The 16,354-nt window shown below is 40.5% G+C and overlaps 1 long non-coding RNA gene across 1 annotated transcript; it reads right to left on the bottom strand.

Annotated features, from left to right (window-relative positions):
- Positions 1 to 1,719: 1,719 nt before the first annotated feature.
- LOC134337257 (uncharacterized) lies at positions 1,720 to 15,386 on the bottom strand. The gene is made up of 3 exons (XR_010015953.1): positions 15,310 to 15,386; positions 3,482 to 3,567; positions 1,720 to 2,030 (listed from the first exon to the last, which is right to left on the bottom strand). It is a non-coding gene; the product is annotated as an uncharacterized LOC134337257 (long non-coding RNA).
- Positions 15,387 to 16,354: the final 968 nt, after the last annotated feature.

Raw genomic sequence — 16,354 nt, forward strand, 5'->3', positions numbered from 1 at the left:
TTCAGAAATCTGATGGTAGCGGGGAAGAGTCTGTTCCTGCAACGTTGTGCGTGTCTTTAGTCTTCTGTAACTCCTCCTTGATAGTCAATTTTAGTTTTTTGCCGATTGAAGCGTTGCGGCCTTAAACAATTACTTACAGAATATCAGTGAAAACACGTCAGTCCATATTGTCATTCCGGGAACTTTACACCAACAAATTATTTCTGAGTAAACAGTGTAAACCATGAGCTGGGAAAGCGAGTTTACGGGATATTATGTACCAGTGGACAGTGCCACATTTGGAAAGCGGTGAAATGATCGGACAAAGTCAGCATGGATTTGTGAAAGGAAAATCATGTCTGACGAATCTCATAGAATTTTTTGAGGATGTAACTAGTAGAGTGGATAGGGGAGAACCAGTGGATGTGGTATATTTGGATTTTCAAAAGGCTTTTGACAAGGTCCCACATAGGAGATTAGTGTGCAAACTTAAAGCACACGGTATTGGGGGTAAGGTATTGGTGTGGGTGGAGAATTGGTTAGCAGACAGGAAGCAAAGAGTGGGAATAAACGGGACCTTTTCAGAATGGCAGGCGGTGACTAGTGGGGTACCGCAAGGCTCAGTGCTGGGACCCCAGTTGTTTACAATATATATTAATGACTTGGATGAGGGAATTAAATGCAGCATCTCCAAGTTTGCGGATGACACGAAGCTGGGTGGCAGTGTTAGCAGTGAGGAGGATGCTAAGAGGATGCAGGGTGACTTGGATAGGTTGGGTGAGTGGGCAAACTCATGGCAGATGCAATTTAATGTGGATAAATGTGAAGTTATCCACTTTGGTGGCAAAAATAGGAAAACAGATTATTATCTGAATGGTGGCCGATTAGGAAAAGGGGAGGTGCAACGAGACCTGGGTGTCATTATAGACCAGTCATTGAAAGTGGGCATGCAGGTACAGCAGGCGGTGAAAAAGGCGAACGGTATGCTGGCATTTATAGCGAGAGGATTCGAGTACAGGAGCAGGGAGGTACTACTGCAGTTGTACAAGGCCTTGGTGAGACCACACCTGGAGTATTGTGTGCAGTTTTGGTCCCCTAATCTGAGGAAAGACATCTTTGCCATAGAGGGAGTACAAAGAAGGTTCACCAGATTGATTCCTGGGATGGCAGGTCTTTCATATGAAGAAAGACTGGATGAACTGGGCTTGTACTCGTTGGAATTTAGAAGATTGAGGGGTGATCTGATTGAAACGTATAAGATCCTAAAGGGATTGGACAGGCTAGATGCGGGAAGATTGTTCCCGATGTTGGGGAGGTCTAGAACGAGGGATCACAGTTTGAGGATAGAGGGGAAGCCTTTTAGGACCGAGGTTAGGAAAAACTTCTTCACACAGAGAGTGGTGAATCTGTGGAATTCTCTGCCACAGCAAACTGTTGAGGCCAGTTCATTAGCTATGTTTAAAAGGAAGTTAGATATGGCCCTTGTGGCTACAGGGGTCAGGGGGTATGGAGGGAAGGCTGGGTTCTGAGTTGGATGATCAGCCATGATCATAATAAATGGCGGTGCAGGCTCTAAGGGCCGAATGGCCTACTCCTGCACCTATTTTCTATGTTTCTATGTTTCTATGACACCTTTCAGCGTTCACATACAAGCACCTTCCAGTTTCCACTCAGCTATTTGGATTCACCTGCCACTCTTTCCAGCCTCCTCACCTGCTGCCTATTTAACCCCAGTTCTCAACCACAATCCTTGTTCACCTATTGAACCAGACGAACTCATCCAGTTGCTCCTTGCTTTCACTCTCCCTGGCTAAAGTATACCCTGTTGCCTGTTTTGTTTAGTTTATGTTTACAATGCTGCTGTGGTCCCTCGTGGCTTGTTATTTTGTGGTCTTTTATTAAATTATTATTCACCGTTGAATCGTCTCCGCGGCTCTGCTTTAGGTCAGGCCTCTTCTGCATTTCTTGACCGCAACACGTGGAATCGAAAATACACAGCGCTCTCTTTGTCCAATCTGATGCAATCTTGAATTAGATCAAGCCAAATTTTCCTACAAAGTGAAATTAAATGTATCAGTTCAAGAAAACCAAAACTCTGTTTACCACAAGTGATAAATCGAGATTAAAAAAAAACAAACAGCAAAACATAACAACCGGTTCTGTAAAAATAGGATTGAATATTCTTCTTGGAATGTGGTTTGCAATAGTGTAGGAGAAATTGCTTCAGAGTGTCACGAGTTGATGTTCCCGAGGGCTGGTATATTGAGCAGAACTGGTAGCTTCTCAACTGGGTATGTTAGAAATGACTTAGCATGGCTGAGCTGACGTAATTTTGTAGTCACCAGGAAGGACATAAATCTCATCTGTAACAGGTTGCCATCTTATTGTGTATGACTTCCGAAAGCCCTCAGAACACCATCGCCTTATGACTGGAACTGTCACTGACAGCCCTTCCCACTGCATACCTGCTACATGTCATATCCGCATAGCGAATCCTATCTTCCACCTGCACTCTCGCTTTTGAATCCACTTTAAAAGTCAGACCAGCGGAGGCAGCTGGTAATGTTAAACGAAGAGCATCATAAGAGGGTCCCGGGAACAGAAGGAGACCGTTCGTCCCATCAAAATTTTTCCACAGTATTATTAAATTCTGACTCTCTTCGGTGGTGAAAAGATTTCGCCAGCTCCATAGAATCAGGGTCGATGAGTGAGGTGAAGAAGCAAGAATAATACCATAAGATCATAAGACATAGGAGCAGAATTAGGCCTTTCGCCCCATTAAGTCCTCTCCGCCATGACTAATTTATTATCCCTTTCAACCATATTCTTCTGCCTTTTCCCATAACCTTCAACACCCTTCCTAATCAGCAACCTGTCAACGTCCACTCTCTGTCTAAAGAAAATTATCCTCTTCTCTGACCTAAAGAACTGTTGTATTCATAGGGGATGATGGGCATGGTGTTTTAAAGATGAGTGAATTAAGTTGTGGATGGTGAGAAATAGATAGACATTGGATGTAGTTCAAAATAATAAACGTAACAATGGCGGCTAGTGTTGAAACATCAACTTGTTCAAATTAATATAAAGGACGTGAACAAATGTTTCATAACTTTCTCAGGACACGAAGACATTTAGAAGACGAAGATTTGAAAGTGCCAGAAAGAGGCCAAGACTGTTAAAGGTAGTTTAACAAGTGCCGTGCAGCACGGGTAAATGCGAAATTGGTCATTCAGATAGAAAATGTAGCAATGAAGAAAGTGAGGTACAAGATCAGACACTGAAGATCTCTGAGGCACACAGCGATGAGGATCTCCCACTGTTTCAGCACAAAACGTCAGCATGCAAATACGGCAAGTATTTAATTAAGAAAAGTAACGTAATTGTAGACTTGGGTGCAATGGAATTCAGTGTTTTCAAGAAACTCGTGGACCAAACAGTAGATAACATCATATTAAATACAGAAATAAATATTACGATGAGTGCAAAACAAAAATTATGATACCTTAGTCGACATCGTTCTTTAATGACCCCCATTATCCAGAACATGCCTTGGATCCATTGCTAAAATCAGGTAGGTGGTACAGCAGCCTAAAAGACACATATTCAGCATTTTAGGAGCAATTTCTATCCCACTGCAGCAGATTTCTGAACGGACAATGAGCAAACCCATGGATGCTACCTCAGTATTTTTGCTCTCTTTTTGTACTATTTATTCAATTTGATTTCTCAATCTATTTTATTGCAATTCATAGTTTTTTTTTAAGTATGACATTAAACTGCTGCAGCAACAGAACTAATTTCAAGACAGACGCCTGCTTCGATATTAAACCTGATTGTGATTCGGATTACTTAGTAGTGCAATCTAGGCCATGCAAAATGCTGAAGGGCCAATAATGGAATATAGGAGTACGTGGCAGTACCATTACGTCAGCCGAAGCCCAGATCTAATGTTATTCTGCATTACTATTGCTGAAGCAAAAGGTTCCGCTCCACCTACTGAATGTTTTTATAATATATTGAAAACTTTTCAATTAAATTGATCCTTAAGCTCTCTGCAAATGAACTCAGCAATTGTATTCCTCATTTAATTAGTGAAGAGTCATTCAGTGGTTCAACAGTAACTCAATGATATAGAGTCAAATCTCGACAACGTCAATCAGAAAATAGCGATGGCAGAGACACGAATTGAAAAAGTGGGAGATCGCGTGCACAAACGTGGAACAGATACTCAGTAAGACGATAAAAATATTAAATCAACAGGTAAGTAAATTGCTTGACCAGGAGGGAAGATTGCGACAAAAACAAACAAAAAAAAAAATCAGGGTTTATAATGTTCCCGAAGGAGCGGAGGGGTTTTCGATGATGAAGTTTGTGGAAAAGTTGCTGCGGGACGCGCTGGAGATTGGCCCGACTATGGAGATTGAAATTGGGAGGGCGCATCGTGCGCTCGGCCCGAGGCCTCCCAGAGACAGAGAGAGTAATCCGCGCTCAATAGTTCTTAGAAGCTTTCGATTCAAGAGTCAGGTGGAGATTCTCCGAAGGGCCTAGGATAAGAAGAGGGTGTTTTGGAACGGGAAGTTAATATACTTCAATCAAGACTACCCCCCGGCGGTCCTACAGAAACGGAAGGAATAATCCGAAGCGAAACGAATATTAAAGGAAGAAAAGATTAAAATCCAAACTCCGTACCCTGCTAACTGAGGGTGTTTTACGAAGGAGGAATACAGCTCTATCGGATGGTGGAAGAGGTGACTATAGAAATGAAGAACAGAGGGCAGCCCATTAGCGTGGTCAGACCGAGGGAATGCCTGGCTGAGCAGTTATCCGAATCTGCTTGGGAAATAGTAAGAGAAACGAGAAAGCAGGGGACGGGAGGAGGACGAGAAAAGGATATTCGTAAGAGTCTTTGACTTCTCCGAAGACAGCCCTGACCTCCTCCAAAAGAGTCGTAATGCTTGGCTAACGTTAAAAGTGCCGATAAGCTAAACTGCAGCAAAAATAGACGGTGATACCCCTATCTCGAGAAATACGAATTATAATGTGGATTTTCTATTACTCGTGTTTTTATTTATTCATTCATTCTCTCCTTTTTCCACACCGAAAGGAGAATATATACACGGAAGGAATACACAGGGAAATTATTTCTGTTAAATGGACATAGATCATTTTACTTACTTTTATAGGTACTACAGTGGGGGCCCTCAACTCACAGGTAGGAGGGGCTGTCCCCCACGAATAGACGTTTCTTCGAGCTCAACCCAGAGTCAGCTGGAGTCCCTAGCCTTGGAATCACATCTTCGTTATCTTTTTTGTTATTATTCGTGTTTCTTGGCTCTTATTTTTTCAGGGAGAAGATCGATTATAAAACTTGCAATGATATACTACAGATAAATACACATGGCTAAGGACAAAGTAAAATTAATTTCGTTTAACGTCAATAGGTTGTTGAATCCAAACAAACGCAGTAAAATTCCATCAAAAATGAAAATAGAATAAGCCAATGTAGTAAATTTACATGAAACTCACTGTAAAGATAATGAGCATGGAACATTAAAGAGAATGGGCTTGACTAATTTGTTTTTCTCCTTATATAAATGAGGACATAAGAGTGGAGTTGCTATTCTCATCTGCAACAAGCTAAATTTTGAAAAAAAAAGTATTCGAAATGGGACATAAAGAGGGCAGATATATTCTGGTAAGGGGTAATATGGATGGAAATCCAGTTAATTTATTGAATCCATGCGCACCCCCGGGAAGTGATATCAGATTCTTCCAGAAAAATTCTAATATTATGGTAACGGAAACAGAAGGTCTCTTGATATGCAGGGGAGACTTAACTTCACAATTACAGCCAAAGTTAGACTCTTCCAATAGAAACACTTCTGAAACAAAGGCTTTACATGAGAAAGTTAACACTGTTTTTGAGGAAGTTGGTCTGATTGACATATGGCGGGACCTTTCCCCCAAGAGAATGGATTGCACTCATTATTCTTCCCCCCATTCCGTATATACAAGAATAGACTATTTCATAACATTTGGAAAAGATAAAGACAAAATAATCACCTGTGGTAATGGGACAATAGATGTAAGTGACGATACACCTGTATGTGTATCTGTTGATTTTGACCGACAACAAAAGAGTACTATTGGAAACTAAATTCAAGTCTACTCAATGATCCCAATTTAAGGAACAAATTAAAAAATAAATTGGTCTTTTCGTGGAATTCAATGATAATGGAATGTTTTCTGATACTCTGAAGACTGCCTTAAGAGGGAAAATTATAGCGATATCTTCATATAAGAAAAAAAAAGAATACAACATTAGAGGAATTACAAAATAAACTGAAGGAACTAGAGAAAGACACAAATTGAGTTTGGCACAGGATATGCTAGATGAAATTTTAAAAACTAGGAATGAAATTAATAGTTTGGCTACACAAGTAGTTAGGAAAAAAATTAATGTTTCTGAAACAGAGGCACTATGAAAGTTGTTCTAAATTAATGAAAATACCGGCGTGGGAACCGAATCAAAGGATAGCAGAAAATACAATTCATGGAATTTAGGATCCAAGAACAAAAGTGATAGAAAATAAGCTAAGTGAAATTCAAGAAGCTTTTGAAATATTTTACGATGCTCTATATTCTAAAGTTCCAAGGGGGAAGCATAACTCAAATTGACACCTTCCTGAATTCTTTAAAGTTGCCCACTTTAAGCAAAGAACAAAATAGAACGATGACTGCTGACGTAACTGAAGCTGAAGTAAAAACTAAAATTAGTAGGCTGAAATAAAGCAAGTCACCAGGATCGGATGGATATACGGCAGAGTGGTATAAAGAATTTAGAAATGAATTAAATCCTGTTTTACTCCTCACACTGAACTGGGCTCTATGAGAGGCGCAAATGCAACCAGCTGGAAGGAGGAGATAATCTCAGCAATAGCGAAAGAAGGCAACGATAATATGGAATGTGGGTCATTTAGACCAATATCTGTTCTCCATGTGGATTATAGAATATTTACCTCCATCATGGCCAAACGATTAGAAGAACTTAAATCACACTGATACATAATGATCTGTCAGGTTTTATACAACGACGCCAAACACAAGACAATATACGAAGGACGCTTCACATTATGGATCATATTTTTTTAAAAAATGAAATTGAAGCAATAGTGATAAGCGTGGACGCTGTAAATTGGAATTTGTTTTACAGAGTTTTACATAGATTTGGTCTGCATGACACAATTATTAAAGCTATACAGGCACTATACGACAATCATACTGCTAGGATTAAAAGCAATGGATATTTAACTAATTTTTTTTTACCACACGAAGGGGCATGAGACAGGTTTGTGCATGGTCACCGCTACTCTTCGCATTCTAACTGGAATCATTAGCTCAATACATCAGACAAAATGAAGATATCAGTTGAATTACTATTAAAGGAACAGAGAATAATTGGGCCTGTTACGCAGATGACATTTTGATCTATCTGGGGCAACCAACATACTTTTTACCTAAATTGATGCAATCCTTTGAACAGTATGGCCAATTATCAGGATACAAGATCAACAAAAAACCCAACGACTTTTATATAACTACACCCACCAAGAGAAATTGAAAGTAGATATCCTTGAGGAAGGCAAACAGAGTCTGTCAAATATTTCGGCATAATTATGCCAAAAGATTTGGCAAAATTATCAGACTGTAATTACCAGCCTATATATAAAAAATTAAGGAAGATATAACAAGATGGAAACTAATGAATTTTCTTGGTTTCAGTTCAAGTACTGAATCTATTAAAATGAATATACTGCCCAGACTACTATATCTCTTTCAGACCCTTCCAATAGAGATTAACCAAAATCAATTCAATGAATTGAACAAGATGCTATCAAGTTATATATGGCCAGGTAAAAGGCCTAGGGTTCGTCTCAAGACTTTGCAATTAGCCAAGGAAAATGGGGGATATGGCCTACCTTCTCTTGGAGATGATTATTTTGCAGCAGAGTTGAGAGCTGTGATATGCTGGTGCAACCCATATATGACGCTCAATGGAAAACCATTGAGGAAAGGATACTTTCCATCTCCACACAAGCAATTTTGGCTAACAACCTACAAATTTACATAAATAATATTGATAACCCGTCTGTGAAATGGACTCTTAAAATATGGAGAATTATTATAAAAGAATATAAACTAGAGAGAGACATTACAATTCTTAAATGGTGTGTATATGACACGAATGTTACGCCGAATAAACTGGACGTTAAATTTAAGGATTGGACAGCTAAAGAAATAACAGCTATTTGCAACATAATGAAAGAAGGAACACTGTTCAGTTTTGAAATGCTCAAAGAGAAACATTTTTTCGAAAAACAAGACTTTTACCGGTATTAAGAGATGCGAGAGTACGTTACTGGGACAGTTAAAAATGTAACCAAGGCAAGTACATGTCTGATAGAGGTATTTAGAAAAGTATATAATTTAGACAACGGTAGTAGAATCATCTCAAGCGTGTATGAGGGTTTGTCAAATCTTAAAACACATTCGACTTCATACCTTAAAACAAAATGGGAGAAGGAAAGAGGGATAATAATATCTGAGGGAGGTGGACAATGTAATGAGTTCCGGTGGAAAAAATACTTGATAAGATATTTTATTATACATTCTCAGAAATCCCATATGATAGTGACCTTCCTGTTTGCTGGAGAAACTGTGGAAATCAAAATGCAAACCACTATCATATTTTCTGGGAATGCCCCGTTATCAAAGACTATTGGAATGCGAAACATCATGCCGTACAAGACATCTTTAAATGTGAAATACCCTTAGAGAGTAAGACCATATATTTTGGGTATATACTTCAAAAATAGTTGAAAAGCGAAAAATATTTAATGAATATACTGCTGGTTGCTGGTAAAAATATCCTTACCAGGAAATATTTATCACAGGGGAACCCAACTTTAAATGTATGGGTGGAAATTAGAATGGACATTTACAAAATGGAGAATATAACAGGATCTGTTCATCATAAATTGGAAGAGTTTCATTCATACTGGGATAAATGGTTTAACTACATAACACCTCAAAGGCCTGATTTTATTCTCACAAGTCAATGAATATGTTGCAAAAAAATCACTGCATACTTTGTACATAGTTTTATTCTTTCGATTGTTCCTTCTTTCCTCTCCTTTCTATAAGTATATACCTCAGATAAATATTATGTGGAAATTTGTAAAAAAAATATGATTATATGATGTTTATGTACAGTATCTGAAATACATCTTATGGAAATGTTTGTTTGATGATGAACTTCAATAAAAATAAGTTACAACAAATAAAGAAAAAATCATTCAATAATTGTTACGCAGTAGGTTACTCTCGAAGGTGAAATCATGAAGAGTCCAGATAAAATGACCAACTGGATTGAAAATTGGCTTGATGGAAGGAGTTAGGAAGAGCTATTTTTGAGACCGAAGAACTACGACCAGTGGCGTGCAGCTGTTTGTCATCAAAATGATTTGGATGAGGAGGTAGGTGGCACGATTAGTAAATGCAAGAATGACGCTGAGGTTGGTAGTTTGGCAGAGAATAAAAAAGGCTGTCTCGGGCTGCCACAGGGTCGAGATTAGCTGGGAAAGTGGGCAAACGAATGGCAGATAAAATTTAACAGTGAAACATGGGAGTTTTGAAAAGGATCATGCCTTAATTTCATTCGCCATCTACATTGACATATGTTCGGAATTTGCAGCGGTGTGTTGGCGCGACATCCAACAAAAGACGACAACGTTCAACAATTAAACAGAAAAAGGGTAAATGAAAATAAAATTAGAGGAAAGGCATTGTTTAAAAGGTGCATTGATACACAAATACCGGCATGCGTTTATGATATAAACAGCGTTATAAATAGCTGTTTAAGGGACTGCAGTGTTTGATGGCAGTAATAAAGAGAGGGGGCGGGGCTAACGAGAATGGTTGATTGGATTAAATACCCGGGGGGGGGGGAACTTTTAAGATAGTGTGAGGATTTTGTTTTAATACCCATATAGCGCTTTCCATAGGGAGCTTTTGAACAGGTAGTTCTCTGGGTGAGTTGTGTCCATAATGATTTGTCGTACCTGCTTGTTGGTTTGGAAACAAAATAAACTTGGGCAGGATTTACTTTGTAAATAACCCGGCCCGGGGCTGAAGTCGCTGATTGATGTTGTAAAATAGACATGGGGACACAAGCCATGTTAGTGTCAACGCAGATCTAAATGTAAAGTTCGAAGTAAATTTATTAACAAAGTACAGACATGTGACAATATACAGCCCTGAGGTTAATTTGCATCCGGGCATTCACGGTACATAATGGAAACACGATAGAATCAATTTAAAACTGCACACAAACAAAGACTGACAAACAACCAATGTGCAAAAGAAAACCAATTGTGCCTTACAAAAGGAACAGGAAATAGGTATGTAGATAATATTGAAAAATTGAGTTTTAGAGTCCTTGACGGTGAGTCCATCCGTGTGGGAATCAGATTAGTGTGTGGATTCAGTAGCCTAATGGTTGAATGGTAAGATATGTTCATGCACCTGGGGGTGTGGTACCAGAGATTTCTGTACCTCATTGCAAAGCCAGAAGAAAGCGTAGCCTGGATGGTGGGTTGTTGATGATGGGTGCTGTTTTCCTGCGACCGCCCTCCTGTGTTCAGTGGTGGGGAAGGCGTTACCTGTAATCTACTGGGGTGTGCCCACGAATTTTTGTAGGGTTTTTTGTTCAAGGATATTGGTGTTTCCATGCCGCACAGTGATGCAACAAATCTGAATATTTCCAGTTTGCGTCTATAGAAGTTTATCAAATTCCTACAGGACGAATCAGAGAGATACCTGTAGATGGTGAAAAAAGAGATGCTTGCCATTTTCAGACGGGGCATGCAGAACACCATAGAACATAGAACATAGAATAGTACAGCACAGTACAGGCCCTTCGGCCCAAAATGTCGTGCCGACCCTCAAACCCTGCTTCTCATATAAGCCCCGGCCTTAAATTCCTCCATATACCTGTCTAGTAGTCTCTTAAACTTCACTAATGCATCTGCCTCCACCACCGACTCAGGCAGTGCATTCCACGCACCAACCACTCTCTGAGTAAAACACCTTCCTCTAATATCCCCCTTGAACTTCCCACCCTTTACCTTAAAGCCATGTCCTCTTGCATTGAGCAGTGGTGCACTGGGGAAGAGGCGCTGGCTATCCACTCTATCTATTCCTCTTATTATCTTGTACACCTCTATCATGTCTCCTGTCATCCTCCTTCTCTCCAAAGAGTAAAGCCCTAGCTCCCTTAATCTCTGATCATAATGCATACTTTCTAAACCAGGCAGCATCCTGCTAAATCTCCTCTGTACCCTTTCCAATGCTTCCACATCCTTCCTACAGTGAGGTGACCAGAAATGGGCACAGTATTCCAAGTGTGGCCTAACCAGAGTTTTATAGAGCTGCATCATTACATCGCGACCCTTAAACTCTATCCCTCGACTTATGAAAGCTAACACTCTATAAGCTTTCTTAACTACTCTATCCACCTGTGAGGCAACTTTCAGGGATCTGTGGACATGTACTCCAAGATCCCTCTGCTCCTCCACACTACCAAGTATCCTCAAGTTGGTGATGGGACCGCATCTGGAATATTGGTTCATTTCTGGTTGCCATACCATAGAAATAACCCACTCCTTCAGTGGAGGGACTGCATAAAATATTCATAAGAATATAACCAGGGATGAGGGTTAGAGTTAAAAGAAGAGACCGATAATACTAGAAATGCTTTCTCTGCAGCGACGGAGACTCGGGCCACGCTGCGTATGTTTATAACATCCTGAGTGATAAAACGGAATGGCATGTATTTTCCCAACGTAAGGGGAAGTAAAGCGAGACCATGGGGTCAAAATGAAAGATAAAAGATTTCAGGAGAAATTGCGAGTCATTTATTCAACAGAGGATGGTTGGTACTGTGCATAGAACAACTTGCCAGAAGAAGTGGTAGAGGCGGGTACAGTTGCAACGTTCATAAGACATTTGGATAGGTACGTGGATAGGAAAGGTTTAGAAGTAAATTAGGAAAAAGTAGTCAAAGGAGACTAGCCCAATAATGCATCACAGTCAGCGTGGACGTACTGAGCCGAAAAGCCTGTTGCCGTGCTCCATAACTCTGATCAGTAGCAATCCCGGAATATCGAGGTGCAAATGAAAGACTTGCGCCGTTCATTTGGAACGTTTTATAGCTTCTTAAAATAAACTTAGACAGTCACAAAGATGAAGAATGTGCACCTGTGCAGGCTAAATGAATTAGTTTAGTAGATTTATCAGCGTTCATTCCATTAGCTCGGCAAAACATTATGGAGGGGAGGGTCTGTTTCTGTGCTGTACGGTGCTGTTCTATATTTTCTAAACAAACCAAACCAAAAATAATTTATTCCTACTTAATATCCTGACGCGCGTGGTCTCAATTCTACAAAGTTCATCCGGCCGCTCTTGCTGCCTGAGATGGAAAGAGATTTCAGGTAAACGATAGCGTTAAACCCAGAAACAGACAACAACGGCAATAAGAACAATCATGGGCAGTTGGAAAGAATTTGGATCCTGACTGCCGGTTCCTGCTGCTTTGTCCCACGGCGAATATATCCGTGAGGAGAAGGATAATCGCCACAGGAAAGCCGACATGATGAAGTAAAAGGTAAACATGCATGAATGGGGCATCTGCAAGAGAAAAGAAGCTTTCGTTTTCATATGTTCGAACCAATTCTATGTCATAATTTCCGTCTCTAACGATATATTCACAAAGGGATTGCGTACTGTACGAGGTTGGGAGCAGATCATAGTGCCACCAGATCCAGAAATAAGACCATAAGACCATAAGACCATAAGACAAAGGAGCAGAAGTAGGCCATTCGGCCCATCGAGTCTGCTCCGCCATTTTATCATGAGCTGATCCATTTTATCCTATTCAGTCCCACTGTCCCGCCTTCTCACCATAACCTTTGATGCCCTGGCTACTGAGATACGTATCAATCTCTGCCTTAAATACACCCAATGACTTGGCCTCCACTGCTGCCCGTGGCAACAAATTCCATAGATTCACCACCCTCTGACTAAAAAAATTTCTTCGCATTTCTATTCTGAATGGGCGCCCTTTAATCCTGAAGTCATGCCCTCTCGTACTAGACTCCCCCATCATGGGAAACAACTTTGCCACCTGCACTCTGTCCATGTCTTTTAACATTCGAAATGTTTCTCTGAGGTCTCCCCTCATTCTTCTAAACTCCAAGGAATACAGTCCAAGAGCGGGCAAACGTTCCTCATATGTTAACCCTCTCATTCCCGGAATCATTCTGGTGAATCTTCTCTGTACCCTCTCCAAGGTCAGCACATCGTTTCTTAAATAAGGAGACCAAAACTGCCCACAGTGCTCCAAGTGAGGTCTCACCAGCGCCTTATAGAACCTCAACATCACATCCCTGCTCCTATACTCAATTCCCCTAGAAATGAATGTCAACATTGCATTCGCCTTCTTCACTATTGACTCAACCTGGAGGTTAACTTTAAGGGAATCCTGTACGAGGACTCCCAAGTCCCGTTGCATCTCAGAACTTTGAATTCTTTCCCCATTTATAGATTTATAAGTACTTATGAAAGAGTTAAATATTCATTGACGTATCAAAAGAGAGAGGGAGATGGAGAAAGAGACGGATTGGTGGATAATTAGAATCAGGATCAGGCTGAATATCACTCATTTGAGTCGTGCAACATTAAAATCTATAAATCTGGAAACAAAAATACTGTATTTAAAATGAATTTATTTTACAGATTAACAGTTTCTGGTGTAGAAATATGGCAAAACGGTGAGGTAGTGTCAGGTAGTGATAACTAGATGAATACTATATATAGGCAAATTGATGTTGTGGAGTACAGAAGACCACCGCACTGAAAAATACAATGAAACCATCCCTGTGTCAGGCACGGGGTAAGGCTATGGTGCTCTTCATTACCCACTGCTCTGTCCATAGTCAGAATCTAAATACATATTGATTGGAACGACTCCAACTCACACTGGAATGAAATCGTGTAACCTACCTAGGCCTATACAATTAATGTCTTTGCGAAAAACCTCAAATAGATGTCAGAGGTAGGTATTTTTACACAGAGTGAGGGGTGTGTAGAACGCGCTACCAGTGTTGGTTACAGAGGCAGATACATTAGGGACCGTTGAGACACTCGTAAATAGGCTCATGGATGATTGGAAAATGGAAGAATCTGTAAGCGGGAAAGGTTAGAATAGGTTAAATCGTCGGCACAACATCGTGGGTCGAGGAGTCTGTACTGTGCTGTAGTGTCATACGTTCTGTCGCTAATCAGAGGAATACCCGACCAGCAGCATTTATTTCTTTGTCTACTCCTCAACGCTCCGTTTGTCTTGTCAGCTCCCATCAGCCTATTGGCTTATGGTTTTCCTTCCTCCTTTTCTGGCGAAACATTGGATACCATTGTGTTTTGATGTGGAGGGTAAGGAGGCCTCGCACACATTGTGAAGTAGATATCCAGTAAAAGTACGGTGAGAACAAACCCAAGGGGAGAGAATGCCTGAGGTGTAAGGAAATATCCAGGAAACAGAAGAAAAGGGTTTATTTCGTAGCTCCTGAAGGCTAACAACTACAAAAGGAAGACATTCATCAAGATGTTATCTGGGTAAAGCCGTACCAAATTATTTGTAATATATACATATAGACCGGACTCTGCGTAAAATGCCTTGTCCGTTCACCAAACTATTAGGATTCCTAATTTCCATTGGGACCTACATCCTAAGGATTAAACGTGAGCATGGAGGATAGACAGAAAGACAACGAGACAGAAAAAAAATAGACTTAGACATGAGACAGATAAAGTCCTTGGCGGGGGGGGGGGGCGCGGAAATGCAATAATCTCCAATAACATTTCAAAATTCCTTATTGATGGATATCTCTGAGTTGCCGCGGATCAGTAAATTCTCTGTCCTTGTTCCAAAAGTCAGTATAGGACACTTTATATGTATCAGGAGAGTTATTTTGAGATCTTACGCGAAACTATGATAATGCTGTAACAAGGTGCACTTTGCCTATCCCAGAACAATTCCACATGAATCAATCTTCTCGAAGGCAGATGATTTCCAACATGGGGTCCACGGACTCGTTGATTAATGGTAGGGGTCCATGGCATAAAAAACATTGGGATCCCCTGTCCTAAAGCAATCACTTCAATGACCTGGCGCAAGAATTGCTTACAAAATTCGAAGCAGGGAAGACTAACCTGGAAGGAGATAGATCAGGACGCAGACCGTTGAGAAGCACGCTGTCGCAATCGCTGCGAATTGTGCACCAACTGATGCCCAGATACCAGTGGGTTCTGAATTCAAGCGAAATGCAGGTCGGATGCCGAAATTATGTCGGGCATTTACGGATAGGTCTGTGGAAAATATCGCACCGTGCCAATTCACGCTACAGGTTTCCTGTTTACGCTTTGAAAGTCAGTGATTGCGCCTAACTGCAAAAGGCTCTCTGTGATACATGAGCACGCGTGGAAAGTTTTGTGCGGGCCAGACTGCTTAAACCGTAGGCTAGAAACAGGTGGTGTCAAGTGACATTCTTTTGCTTCTCTCAACCGTGTGCCCCTGTACTATATTTGTCACCCTGCAGAGAATTTCCTTTGTAACTGTAACGCAGTGCTCTATATCATTATTTCCATTAAATAAGGCCATGGTTGGCTTGGTAACTCGGTGCCATTTTCCTATACTAATCCAAGACCTAGCTTCATTTGTTATCTAAAAATTGATTCAACTCGGTCTTACATTTGAGGAGATACAAAGATTTGAATGCCATCCGCGAAAACATTCTGGGGATTTATTAAGATTCTTGTTGAAGAAATTACCTCTCACCTCAATTCTGAAAAGGCAACCCTAATTTTAAAGCGGCGCCGTCATTGGAGGCACCAACATCCAGGAGAATCATTAACCCTGCATCAAGCCTGTCAGGTTCAGAAATCAATTTGTAGGTCATGTGAGCTGACACCCAATTTTCTAAAGACCACGGACATTGCCTTAGTCCTAACTTTAACCTTGTAATCAATTCCTGACAGCCAGGAGGTTGTTTGTCCGCCTAATTGCTCCTTCTACCTGTGTATTAACGTTGAGTGATTCGTGTAAAATTAACTCCTTGTCTCCCCTGAAACCAATATATTCAGTATTTGTTCATTTGAAATGTCTTTACCGCTTGTTGACTGATGTGCATGTTCTTACACTTTTCCGAACTATATTTCATTTTCCATGTACGTTGGAAATTTGCTTATATACTTGTCA

Source organism: Mobula hypostoma, chromosome 2, assembly GCF_963921235.1.
Source record: "Mobula hypostoma chromosome 2, sMobHyp1.1, whole genome shotgun sequence".
Lineage (NCBI taxonomy): Eukaryota > Metazoa > Chordata > Chondrichthyes > Myliobatiformes > Myliobatidae > Mobula > Mobula hypostoma.